This window comes from Zingiber officinale, chromosome 2A, assembly GCF_018446385.1.
Source record: "Zingiber officinale cultivar Zhangliang chromosome 2A, Zo_v1.1, whole genome shotgun sequence".
Classification (NCBI taxonomy): domain Eukaryota; kingdom Viridiplantae; phylum Streptophyta; class Magnoliopsida; order Zingiberales; family Zingiberaceae; genus Zingiber; species Zingiber officinale.
In genome coordinates, this window is record NC_055988.1 from 33,143,079 (window position 1) to 33,157,760 (window position 14,682).

Consider the following 14,682-nt stretch of genomic DNA (forward strand, 5'->3'; position numbering starts at 1 on the left):
ATTCTAGAGATTTTTAGGAATTTTTAGAGTATTTTTATGTAATTTTTGGAGGTCGTTTAGTAGGGTTACAAAAAGAAAGAAGTTTTGATAAAAAAACGTTAAAGGTGAGATTCGAACCCACGACCTCGGGTCGGACTGACCCAAGCAAAACCGGCCCAACCAGCTGAGCTACGCTCGTTTTGTTAATCATATATGGAGCGATATATATTTAAGTAATAGTTAGGAACAGTAAAATAAGAGGAAATAAAATGGTTGCAGCTGGGATTCGATCCCTCGAGTTGGGCTTTAAGCAGAACGCAGCCCACCAACAAACCAGCCGCGGGTTTGTTAATAAAACCCGAATCAAGTTGTATTTAAGCAATAGTTAGTTAACAGAATATTAAAGTTATAAGAAGAGAACTTAGGTTTTTCCCCGTGACAAAAATCTTCTCTTCTCCTCTTCTCACGCGACGGCGCATCTCTCCACGGGGGAAACCGCAGCGAGCAAAGCTAGGGCATTGCGGTGGCCGGCGAGCACTCTTCTCCGAGAGGTCATCACACCACCGAGCTCCTCTCGTCAAGAAGAGGCGCGAGCACAAGAAGAAGCCGAGTATTTCAAGCCTCCGAGCCCTAGATCTTCTTCCTCTCCTTCGGTTGTAAGTCCAAGCAAATCCCGGTGAGTTGCTTCTCACCTGCAGTAGGAGTTGTTCGAGCTTTGATTCGTTTTCATGGCTTTCGGATTCTTGTTTTCTTTTAGATTTCGAAGCAAGTTTGAGGGGTTTTGTTTTTGATGCTTACTGCCATGAACCCTAAAGAAAGAAGATAGGGATTTTAAGCATGAAGAACAGTTATAAAATTTAGGTTTCCAGTAGCAATTTTTCCTTATCAGCAACACGTTGGTATCTTTTGGGTTCCTGCCGTGCCATTGATCAGAGTAGTGATTGTAGTAAGGATTGTTTCCGATGTTAGATCCACTCTGAAAAATAGAGTACAATAACAATCACATATGTAAAATATAGCATTTATTATTCCTACATGAACGAGTAGCATCTACAGAAGATCACATATAGAATTTGCATGATAAACATAGCACACAGATTTAGGATTTTAGTCTACAGCTGTTAAACAAATAAGAGAGGTAGTCGTGTACTTTGGAACAAATTGTTTTATTTGTTTATGTTCCTTAGTAGACTTATTCATTAGTAGCTTAATTAGACATGCCAATTTGATTTCCTTTATAGCTTACTGGACCAGCATGTGTTTATTAAGCATTTAAGCTTTGGTTTTGATGTATATATATATATATGCACATTGAGTATTATGAGTTAGTTTAATCTGTTGGTTCCTTAATGATAGATTAATGGATTTATTTAGAGTAGTGTACAGGATTGACTGTACTTAATTCCTTGGGTATCTAAAGCAAGCTATTAATTCTGTATCTTTTGGAAATGAATAAGTTGATTAGATGTTAACAGCATTGTGAATTTAGTTTATATAGATATACATGAGTAGATCTTTTGGTTCCCATTTGCTATTGGTTTCAGGTTCCTTTCTTTTGCTGTTTTCAAGCATGAGCGGTTTTAGTTTTCATTGCTGTTTAGTATTTCCTGATGAAGCATGATACTCTGTTAATTCCATGCAGCAGCGATTCCTTTATTTTCTAGATTCTATTGCATGCCTAGTAGTTGAATTGGTTTTACTTTCACAGCATGCTTAAGTTGTTCTAGTTTCCTATTTGCTATTGGAATAACATGAGCAGTTCTATTTTTATAGCATGCAAATTTTTATAAGTAAAGTATGCAGATTTTGATAGGCTTAATATGCAGATTTTTGTTAAGCTTTGCATGCAGATTTATGTTAAGCTTTGTATACAGATTTTCAGTACGTAGGGTATGTTCTAGTGCACACCAAGTGCTTGATAAAATGCTTAGCTCAATATAATGCTACAGTAGGCATTTTAATAGCTCAGTAAATGCAGTAGAAGCATTTAAAATAACTTATTTAGTCTTGCTTCAGCTTATATGGGACTACGGTCCAATGGGTGGGCTCCCACAGTCGCCTCTAGGTTCAGATAACCTAGTAAAAGCAAGATAAGTTAATTAGTTTAAGATTCAGTATTTTACTTTTAGCAGTGGCACTGTACTGGATTAGATATCCATTGGGTTGGGCTCCCACAGTCGTCCCTAGGTTTAGATAACCTAGTAAACCCTACTAGACTCGGAACTTGCAACCCTGGGTTTAGTTAGGGATGCGCGCACAGCAAGTACAGTTGCCGGGCCCATCAGCAGCATGATTATTATTTTAATCTATTATGTAAATAGTTTTCGAAACTTCACAAATTAGTTATGTGAATACAAGTTAGACTCAGTTTAGCATTAATTAGTTTAGCTTAGGTATCAATTCAGTTTCTTATTGATACACATGATAGTTCTATGATTAGCTTTACATGTTAGCTTTTCAGTTAGTTTCTTCGCTGTTTATGAGCATGATTAGCTGTACATGTTTAGTATTTCAGTTAGTATGATTCCTTTGCTATTTATGAGCATGTTTAGCTATACATGTTTAGTATTTCAGTTAGCATGATTCCTTCGCTATTTATGAGCATGATTAGCTATACATGTTAGCTTTTCAGTTAGTTGTTTTCTTTGCTATTTATGAGATGAGTAGCTTTACATGTTAGCATTCAGTTTTAGCATGTTTTATTTATATACATGCATATCGAGTTTTTGTGAGTAGGATAGCGCTCACTAAGCTTTTAGCTTATAGATACTATTTTCCTCCTACTGCAGATAAAGGAAAAAGCTAAAGTATAAGGAAGAAGGCGACAAGGAGGTGCTGTCACGGTGTGTGATGTGTGGACTATGGAGAGATCCAGAATTAGCTGGCAAAATTGTCAAGACTTTTTTAGTTCTCTTTTAAATGTTATATTGAAATTGAGTTTATTTCCGCATTTGTAGTTTGATACCTCCTATTGTTGGAGTGATATGGTTGTTTGCCATTGCTAGAGTAGTTTCATATTTTTATTGTGCTATTATACTGCGTGGTTGTGAAATTATATGTTCCAGCCGCCTGTGGCTGAGTATACATGTTATGTATCCCAGTTTGGGGTCACCGGTACAGGGGAGACTCTGCCGAAATTTTTCGGTAGAGTTTCTATGTGATATTTTTAATCATACCGGTTAAGTAGAGTTAGTAGTCAAGTAGCGTCCACCTTTAGAGAATAGTAGTAGTGTAGAAAGGTGGGTCGTTACACTCCACCTTCAATCGGCCGGCGAGTTCATCTACCACTCCACCTCCGGCCGATCGATCCTCTCCATCTCGCCCATCTGCATCCCGTCACCCTCCTCCATCCCGGCCTCATCTTCTTACCGACGCGAACGCTGCCCAATGCTAACTCCACCACCACCGACACACCAAGGAAAGGGGTTTTCTCCCTCTGGTCATCCCCATCGTGCATCTCCTTCCTCTTCTCATCTTCCTTCCACGATAAGCCTTCAAGCTTCTAACAGCAGCTCCACCACATCTCTTCCATATCCGCTCTTCGATCTATGAGTTCTTGGGCTTTCCCAGCTTCGTATTCAATCCGGACAGCTATCTTCTTCATCCATCTTCGATCCAGCAGCCTTCTCTTCTTCGCCAAGTCTGCAGCAATTCCCTTCACCACCAGACAACTTCATATACACCTCACAGAAATTGGGTTGTTTCTTTTATCATGGATGTGTGTTGATGTTTTTTTTATTGAATTCTTGTATCAAACTTGATCTTCTTTAATTAGATTGAACGCACTTGATTTTAATTGTTTCATGCACACAACTTGTTTGATGAAATGTTCTAATCTTCTAATTCCTGCATGTAACGTGTTCGGTAAAATGTCTCTTTCAATAGTTTGGTTCAATTTGATGCATCTTAGTTTGCTTAACTCTTGCTTTGTATTGATCTTTCAATTGTTAAGTTTTATGTCTTCATTTAAATACAATTAGGTTAAGTTAGTGTCTTCATTTAAATGCAGTTAGTTTTATGTCTTCATTTCTATGTTTAGTGTGTATTGTATTTTAAGTTGTTACATATTGTTTCCTTATAGCCATAATATTCTAACTAATTTGTAGATGAGAATGAGGTTATCTAGAGACAATCAAGTTATCCAAGAATGATCCGTAATTATTTAATGAGGTCATTCTACTTTTCCATATTCTATTGTGACTTATATTTCACTCGTTAGCATCATGCAGGATACCAAGAGCAAATGTTGCATTAGCCACAACAACCAAGAGCAAATGTTGCATTCAAAATCATCTTTTAATCTTTTGGTAGGTACTATTTACTTACTATCTGCTATAGTCTTGTTTATTAATATTACAGGATTATTTCTTAGCAATATTTATAGTTTGTGTGGTATTGTGTTTGTGGATATTAAGATTTTTTAGTTTATGATTTAATTTAATTAATGTGCAGTAAGAAGACCAGCGAGTATTTTCTATTGTCTTGTATTTGATTTTGTTATATGTACTTAGAGATTCTAAGTTTAAGATTCAAATTCGAAGAAAATCCTACTTAAGTATTTGTTCACATTGACCTAATTTTTATGGTTTTGTTATGCCTATTGTTTTAGAGCCAAAAGAGTCTTCATGACTTGTTGATTTTTTAGCATTGACAACTAACTATGGACTAATTAGTGGATGAACATTGATATTGACTATGACTTTTGTACCATTTCAATTTATTTGTATTAAAAATTCTGATATTGTAAGACTTACTCGTTTCATGTTTTGATTTGTTAGATTGTCTCAACAAAATTGGTTGGTTCGTTAATTTGTACCAGCGAAGCAATTTCTCTCATAGAGTTTGAAGACAAGGAGGGTCGTGATAGACAATGTAATATAAAAATTAGATTACTTATGGTAAGATTTAAAAATTTGTATAGTTGTTTATAGTTTGATTATTGGTCAAATTTATTTGGATAATGTAAATATTTATTTATTTTAATGTTAATTGTATGATACATTTGGAATTAGAAATTATTTCTTTTTAATAATTTTAATTTATTTGAAATGAAAACTTGTTTTAATATATTGATGAGAAATATAATAATATTTAGTGATAAATTTAAAAATAAAATTATACACGGATTTATAAATGGAATTGTAGATAGATTTATAAACAAGATTACTAACCAATTTAAAACAAAATTAGAGACAGAATTTATATTTAAAATCAATTTTATTTTGTTAACTTAAAAACAGCTTTATAAACAATTTTTTTTTATCCGTTTCTAAAATTAGAGACGGAATATTTTCGTCTCAAAATTAGCTACGGGGCTTTCACTAACGGATTTTTGAGACGAAATATTTCGTCTCAAACTTTCTTTAGAGACGGAAAAAGGACTTTCAGAGACAGATTTTTTCGTCTCTAAAGCCCCGTTTTCTTGTAGTGCTACCATCATGCATACCTAAACTAAATAAAAAGAATAAATAAACATGCATAATATTAAAGCATCATAAAACAAACAACAACAACAAAAAAATTAAATTAAGCATATAGATTCTTACTTGGAGCGGCAGGATGCAGGCTTGACATGTGTGTAGTGAAATGGCTAAACTTGGCTCTAATACCAAATTGTAACGCCACACCCCTTCTTTTTTAAGCTGACGGGGGTTACTTATCTTTTCTTCTTAAACAGTGAAAGTCTTATCTATAGCCTATTTTTTTTTCTTTAAACCTTTCTTTTATTTTTTTTATTTTTTTTTTAACACATCATCATCAACTACCTATCATATGAGTCACATAACATGCTTAACATAAACTTAGACCATGATACTAAAGAGCATGATGAAGTGTCATAGAGTTATAAAGGAAACAACATGAACATAATTCTTATTAATTAAAAGCAGGTTTTCCTCTTTAGCCAAGTCACTACTACACACGTCCTTCTTGCCCCCTCCTGCTGCTCCCTTAGTACATCCATTCTTTGCCCTTATCTGTGGTACAAGGAAAGTAAGCTGTGAGCACTCAAGGCTCAGTAAGATCCTTTCCTACTCACAAAAACCGTATAACATAAATAAAACTTCAATGCATAAAGCATAAAGACAACTCATCATATCAGGTATAGAAGCATCATATCATAACAAAATCATATGGTATCATGGCATATCCTCATAAAGTCATAAAGTGCATTCTAGCATAACATGATCATGATCATAACATATCAAAACATAATCATAAGGTTCATCCTAACATAACATAACATAATCATAGGCATCATGGTATATCGTAACATAATCATAATGTGTTATGCAAGATGACTTTTAAAAACATGATTCATGCAATAATGTATGCAACATGTCCTTTGAAGACTTATTTCATACATACTTAAACATAATCATAACATGGTTAGGGCCCCGGCTTGTACCACATACATAAATGCGCGTGTCCTGTGTAGGTCCAAGGTAGCAAGTCTTGAACCCTACAAGACATACATACTAGGCTTGTTTCTTAGTCCATCGACCTAGGGGCACTTAGGAGTCCATCCCTAACGAGACCCGTTTCTTAGTCCATCGACCCCGGGGCGCTTATGGAGCCCACCCTTGGTACAAGCCATACATAAAGTAAAATAGCATGTCTTACATATCATGGTTCTTATCATTTCTTGCGCATCGTATCTCTTATCATATCATACCATATAGAATTTTGGGCACACAGTTCATCATAATGGTATGTAAAAATTTGAGCACACAGTACATCATATATTTTATGCATAAATTGGGCACACTGCTCATCACATAAATCATGCATAAATTGGCACATAACTCATCATAAATAATACACACCATAGCATAAGGGTTTCCATCATGTATAGATCATAAGTGTGCATAATTAACATAGAAGCATAGAAATCTCATAATCATGACATATAATATACATGGAAAACATAATTAGGTTTCTAACCCTAATGTCTTATAGTGGCCGAACCATATAGATTGGGTTTCTGGTAAAAACTCCATACCAACATGTGAACCCTAAGTAAGCATCATTTCTTATACCATAAGAAACACCATGAGCAAGTTTAGGTAGAGTTCTAGGATTCTTAAGCTTACAACCTATCATGGCCGAAACTTATCAAGCATACATTGGGTTAAAAATTATCATTCAAGCTTGTGAACCCTAAACAACTTCCATAGCAAACATTTCAAGGAATAACATGAGCATAGTTGAGTTAGGTTCTAAGTTTCCTAGGCCATTAAACATGAAGTGGCGGAGAGTTATAGGACTTAAAACTAAGGTTCAAGTGTCCTAAAAGCATGAGAACCTTAAACAACTTTCATAACAAATATTTCAAGGAATAACATGAGCATAGTTGAGTTAGGTTCTAAGTTTCCTAGGCCCTTAAACATGATGTGGCCGAAACTTGTATGGCTTAAAACAAGGGTTCAAGTGTCCTAAAAGCATGAGATCCTTAAACAACTTTCATGGCAAATATTTTAAGGAATAACATGAGCATAGTTGAGTTAGGTTCTAAGTTTCCTAAGCCCTTAATCATGAAGTGGCCGAAACTTGTAGGGCTTAAAACTAGGGTTCAAGTGTCCTAAAAGCATGAGAACCTTAAACAACTTTCATAGCAAATATTTCAAGGAATAACATGAGCATAGTTGAGTTAGGTTCTAAATTTCCTAAGCCCTTGAACATGATGTGGCCAAATGTTATAGGACTTAAAACTAAGGTTCAAGTGTCCAAAAAGCATGAGAACCTTAAACAACTTTCAAAGCAAATATTTCAAGGAATAACATGAGCATAGTTGAGTTAGGTTCTAAGTTTCCTAAGCCCTTGAACATGATGTGACCGAATGTTATAGGACTTAAAACTAAGGTTCAAGTGTCCTAAAAGCATGAGAACCTTAAACAACTTTCATAGCAAATATTTCAAGGAATAACATGAGCATAGTTGAGTTAGGTTCTAAGTTTCCTAAGCCCTTAATCATGAAGTGGCCGAAAGTCATAGAGCATGTAATTTAATTTCCATGCAACAATAAACATAAGAACATTAAGTTAGTTTCATAACATTTCATCAAGGAGGTCATGAGCATCTTAGACTTGTTTTAAATTCTCCTAGGCTTCAAAACTAAACATGGCCGAACCTTCATGGACATGAAATAGAGTTCAACTTAACATACAATCATGGGCATATCATAATAGTTTCATATCTTATCTTAGGGAGATCATGGCATGCTTAGTTTTAAATTAAAGCTCTCCTAGGCCCTTAGTTCTACCATGGCCGAATACTCATGAATCTAAGTTCTACCAAACTTTTTAACATAGAAACATGAGATAAATCCTTATCATAAAATACATGTTACAAGAAAAATATCGAGCATATCAAATTTAGATCTTTTCATTCCCTAGGTCCTTCCTTTGGTTTTATCTTGGTTGGAATTCTTCATGATGTTTTCTTAGATTTTTATGTAACCGAATCTTCATAGAACAACAAGAGCTATTGTACCACAGGTGAGGGGAACTTACATCCTTTCGCTTGTGGTTTTCCTTAGAGAGAAAAGTGTTCTAGGTGTCAAGGAAGGAGGAAGCTTCTTCTTCTTGTACCTCCTTTTGTTTCCTTTGCTTGTAAGGGCTAGAACTTGAAGGTTTCTTCTCGGAAATTAGCTTTCTTGGAGAAGAACTTAACTTAGCTATTGGAATGAGGAGAGGGAAGTTTTCTTGGTTCGGTGAAGAATGAAGAAGGGAGAAGGAGGAAGAAGAAAATGAATTTAATCCCTTGTTTTTCTTCTCTAAACCTATTTATCCCTTTGCCAAATGAAACATGTCCTCATTCATTCCCTCAACTCCTATTTTCCCCCACTCCTTTAATTCCCATGAAAATAGAGAGAGGGAGGGAAGTAGACAATCCCTCTTTTGCTTGCTCCTTTTCTTAACCAAGAGGGAAAAGAAGGTAAGCAACTTGGTTTTCTCTTGCTCTTTTTGCTTAGTTTTCTTTTCTCCTTTAACTAAATTTTTCATTCCTTTCTATCCAATTATTTCTCCTTATCCTAATGGTTATCATTCATCAATTTATCTTCATCAATTGTGGGAGGTTCAAGGTTCAATCCTTGACCTCACCTCTTCTTATTCTATATTTTCTTTTGTTTTTATTTTCCTTTTTCTCTTATTCTTCTCATTTCTTTATGCTCTAAGGAAAATAATATTCATATACCTATCGTGTAATTTCGTGGGTGTTACAGCACCAACAATCTCCCTATTTTTGATGTTTGACAATACCTCATGTTAAGTTAGGAAATTAGGCTAATCTCATAGCCTCAACTCCCTTCATGCCAATATCAGAATGATGGTTCCCTTCATTCTTCTCCTTTTCTAGAGGGCAAACTCCCCCTTTAGGTACTAAAGGTCTAACTTAACCATGCATTCTCCCCCTATTGGCACACATCATAAACATGCCCCCATCTTTGGGCACACATCAACTACAACCTCTCCCCCTGAAGAGTTGTTTATCGTTGTTCACAACTTTACTCGTTGTGATCAACCCGATAATGAAGATCCCATACCCTTCATTATCATCTATGCTCACCCTTGAGCATTAACCACTTGAACCACCCAAATGAAGGTCTCATACCCTTCATTTGTATCTAATGCTCATCCATGAGCAAACACCGCTTAAACACTGAGGATATCCACTCCCCATTAAATCCCAATGCCCGACCTTAAGCATTTTCTCTAAGAGAAGGTTAACCACCTTCCAAGGTGTATAAAAAATAATTTTCATGTCCTTAAAGAGTAGCTCCCCCTAAAGACATGATCGTACCTTCTGTCATTGCACCAACAATGACTTGGAATCCCTAAACCTTTAGGAAACCCAAATTTAGAAGTTCAGAGGTTCAAATGTTCAAAATTTGAAGCAAACCTCAACCTAAACTTCAATTTAGTCTTCCTCAACCAATCCATCCTTGTTTTCAACATTAAAACACCCTTTTTTTGCATACAAATGTCTTTCAAGGGGTTAGGAATGGTTTCCTAGACTAACCATGGTTCAAAAATGCTGAAATCAGGCTTTCCCAGCCAAAATCAGTAGCTTCGATGGATTGGAGTTGGGTTCCAATCGATCGGACCATGCTGAATCGATCCAATGATCGATTCAAACTTCCTGGATCGATTGGTGGATCGATCCAGCGAGCTTCTGCTCGCGGGATTTGCCTTCTCAATTGATCGGCTGATCGATTGAGGCACTCCAATCGATCGGGTGATCGATTGGAGTTCTGATAGTTGTTGAAATTCCATTTCAGTCAACTTCAGAAACCCCTAGAAAATTCTACAAAAATCCAAAAATTGTGAAAATCGTTGTAGACATTATTTAGTGTATATACTATCAAGGAAAAATAGTTTTCTAAGAAAATACATCATATTTTTAAAGATTGACACAAACTTGAAAACTTGTAAAAACTTTAGTGTTTTCTTCAAGTTTGTGCTCAACTATTCAATGATGATTACTATCAAAAGATAGTCTTCATCAAGGTTTTCCAAAAACATTTTAAAATGATTTTCAAAACCAATGTCCCACCATGTTCCTTGGGCTTAATGCACATGACTTGTACATTAGTTTTCCCAATGATGAGAAAACACAAACCTATGTATTTTGATGAACTTAAAACTCAAAAGAATGCACTAAATCAACATCTTGAGTTTTGTTCATAATCCTAACATCTCACTTGTATCTAATGTGCACTAAAACACATACAAGTCATCTTATGGGTCCTTGTGAGATGTAAAGTTTGGTTTTGCCCTAATATAGGGATCATGCATATCTATCTAGGCATTTTTGAATAATAGACATCCACCAATGATGTTACTTGTTAATTAATGTCATTAGTCCTTAATTTTAAAGAAATAAACATAATGCATGATAATGTTATGACATACATCAAAAAGAAATAATTTTCAAAAGAAAATTTCCTATAACTACATGATGTATGTATGTCATGACATGGTATTTTTGTGTTTTTCATAATAAAATATGAATGTGAACATAATTAAATAAATATGATGTCATGACATTTGATAGGCAAGCAAAGCATGACAAGTTAGCATAAATAAAATACCTGGATTACCTACCTAAGTATCCTTAACCCTTAGCTAACTCAAGAATTTAAACCCTAGATTGTCCTATTTCCCAAGAAAATGTCAAAACCAAATTTGACATTTCTTTTGCTTTTCCTAATTTTTGCCAATTTAAATTAAGCATATTCTTCAAATTTTTTGGCACAATTCACTCTTTCAAAGAGTAATCATTTGAGTTAAGGCTTAAATTTACCTTTAACTTCCTAAGAACATACCAAAATCCCACCTTGGCAGTTCTTATGATTTTCTCAAATTGTGTCATTTAAACTTTCATCCAATTTCTCAAAATATGACACATTTTACTCTTTTTAAGAGTAAACCTTTTATCCTTTTCGTTTTCAAAGGTTAATAATAACCTTGAAAATGCTCCTTGAGTGTCAACTTCATCATGATTGGGTTAACTACCCTTCCACTTAGAGTTGACACTCTCTAACCCATCTATGGGGTAGAGAAGATGCTCTTAGGAACCCAAAATCGATTGGTGCTCCTTGGATGCTCTAGGTACTCACTAGGGATAACTTCCCTAGATACCTTCCTAGTGACCTTGTTTGGCTTCTTAGAAGCCTTGGTCACCTTTTCTAGGTCAACCCTAGGGATTGCTTCCCTTGTGACCTTCTTTGTGACTTCCTTGGACTTCTTAGAAGTCTTAGTCACATTTGTTGCAAAAATACTCTTAGGGATGACCTCCCTAGTATTTTTGGCTTGACCACTAGACCTAGGGTCTGTTCCATAATTATATGGAACTCTATGATAAGAAATTACATCTTTCTTGGTTTTAGGTTTGTATCCCAAACCCTTATGACCATTGGATGACTTTGATACTTCTTGACCTAAGTTTTGACTTTTGGACCCTTGTGTCATATTTGTTATTTTTCGAAGAGTCCTCTCTAATTTGTCAAGTCTTGACCTCAAGACTTGATTTTCCTTCCATAATTCTTCAACCTTAGGTTTTTCACTAAAACCTTGATTTTTCTTCTTCTTAGGCAAATACCTAGAATCCTTAGGGTTCTTGCCTAAATTCCTATCTACCTTTCTAGGCTTAGGTTGAGAGGTTTTAGCATGATAAGCTACATGATTTTCCTTAACCTTATCATGCCTCCTATTTTCATGGTAAATAGTATTAAAATTATATAGATTAGAACTATCATGCTTTTTACCATTATTTAAGGGGGTAGGTTCAATGAATGACACCTTCCTTTTTACCTTGGAGGCTCCCCCTTGAGTTGAGCTTCCTCCTTAAGCCTTGACCGCTTTCTTCCCCTTGGGACATTGACTCCGATAATGTCCCTTTTGATTGCAAGAGAAGCACACAATATGTTGCTTGCTCTTCTTTATTCCGGGAGCGATCTCCTTGGGCTTCTCCTTGCCCTTCTGTGCCACTTGGCCCTTCTTCTTGGACAATTTAGGACATTTACTCTTGTAATGCCCATGTTCCCTACATTCAAAGCATATGATATGATTTTTATTTTTAAATGAACTATTTATACCTTTTTGTGTAGGGGTGGCTTCTTCTCCGTTGGATCCGGATGTAGAGGCTTCCTCTTGATACGCAAATGATTTTCCTCCCATTGATTTAGCTTGACTTGTGGAGGTGGAAGCTTCTTCCTCCACTTCTTCTCTTGACCCGGATGTAGAAGCTTCTCCTTCTTCTTGATCCGGCGTCACCAAAGATTGCTCCCCCTCAATCCTAGAGATGGAGGCTTCTTCATCTTCATCTTGTATATGGAACAAAGAGTATGCTCCCTCCTTGTTCCCTTCATTGCATTCCCTCGAAGATGAAGCTTCTCCTTGGACTTCTTCTTCGGAAGTTGAGCATCTTTCAACTTCGGAGTCCTCCTCCTCTTGGTCTTGCTCCAATGAGTCACCCTCTTTGGATTTTTCTTGGATTGGTATAGTGGAGGGGATCTTATGTATAGTTGCCAACTTGCTCCAAAGCTCCTTGGCATCCTTGAATTTTCCAATTTGAGCCAAAATGTGGCTAGGCAATAAGTTGACCAAAAGCTTGGTCACTTTATCATTTGCCTCGCTCCTTTGGACTTGCTCTTGGTTCCATTTGCTTTTCTTTAGGACTTTATCCTTGGAATTTGTTGGAGCCTCGAAGCCTTCCATTAGAGCAAACCATTGCTCTATCTCTACCGTCAAGAAATTTTCGATCCTTGATCTCCAAAGATCGAAGCTTGTCATTGTGAATGGTGGAGGCACCTGTGTGTCAAATCCAAGTCCATCTTGGAATTGCATCTTGAAGTTGAGCTTCTTGAATTCTTTGACTTTGATGAAATTTGCTCCAACTACTTCACCCTCTAGCTCTTCTTGTTACGTTTGCCCCTTCCTGCGATGATTCCGGTGAAGAGCGACCTTGCTCTGATACCACTTGTTGGGACCAAAATGTAGCTAGAGGGGGGGGTGAATAGCTCGGCGCGTGCTAGGTGCTTGACGTTGCTTGTTTCTTCAAAGATGTGCAGCGGAAATATAAGAAACAACTACAACAACGCTAACAAATAGATTTTACTTGGTATCCACCTCACAAGAGGTGACTAATCCAAGGATCCACACACTCACGCACCCTGCACTATGAATAACACTCCTTTATGGTAACTACCAAAGGCAGAGAAGCCCTACAATCTCTCAATACAAGAAGAAAGCAAAGGGAACAACAAATACAAGAAATCTTACAGGTTTTACAATCGAAAACCCTAACCCTAGCTTCTCCTTCTTGTTGTGTTCTCGCCTCTTGACTTGGATGTCTCTCCAAGATCCTTCAAGAACTAGCGATCTGAACCTCAAGAGATGTTGTGGAGTCGCTGGTGAAGATCTGAGATGAATCGTGTAAGCTCTACCGAAGTTCTCGAACACCTACAGTTATAAACGGCGCCAACGGTTGGATCCTGATCGATTGGATTGCTCCCAATCAATCGGGGAGGCTTTGGATCGATCGGCTGATCGATCTAGAGCGCCTCTGTGCTCTCAGGAATTGCTTGGATAGATCAGCTGATCGATCCAAGGCTTATCGTGCGAAGATCGCACTCCCCAATCGATCCACTGATCGATTGGGGGACCTAGATCGATCCGCTGATCGATCCAGGGCTGTTCTGTGTGATTGTGCACTCATCCCGGTCGATCCATCGATTGGGAGGAGGCTTGTCATGAAGACTCCCTAATCGATCGGCTGATCGATTGGGCATGATCCAATCGATCACCTGATCGATCCAGATCTTGGTTTTTGCCCAAAACCAAGTCCAAAGCCCCCTTAACCAACATCCAGTCAACAATGACTTGTTAGTACATAAAACCTAGCATCCGGTCACCCTTGACCAGCTAGGACTCTCTCACCAAGTGGCTGGTCAATCCCTTTGACCCACTTGGACTTTTCTCCTTTTGCCAAGTATCTGGTCAATCCCTTTGACCTACTTGGACTTTTCTCCTCGTGCCAAGTATCTGATCAATTCCTCTGACCTACTTGGACTTTCCAACACCAGATGTCTGATCAGCCTTGATCCATCTAGATTTCTCCCGTGCCTGGCTTCACTCACCAGGACTTCCCTTCTGCCTAGCTTCACTCACTAGGACTTCTCTTCTGCCTGGCTTCACTCAC

At 37.0% G+C, this 14,682-nt stretch overlaps 1 long non-coding RNA gene across 1 annotated transcript; it reads left to right on the forward strand.

The window, feature by feature from the left end:
* Positions 1-3,108: 3,108 nt before the first annotated feature.
* Positions 3,109-4,990, forward strand: LOC122039575. Its single transcript, XR_006128246.1, has 2 exons — positions 3,109-4,286; positions 4,758-4,990. It is a non-coding gene; the product is annotated as an uncharacterized LOC122039575 (long non-coding RNA).
* The last annotated feature ends 9,692 nt before the right edge of the window (positions 4,991-14,682 follow it).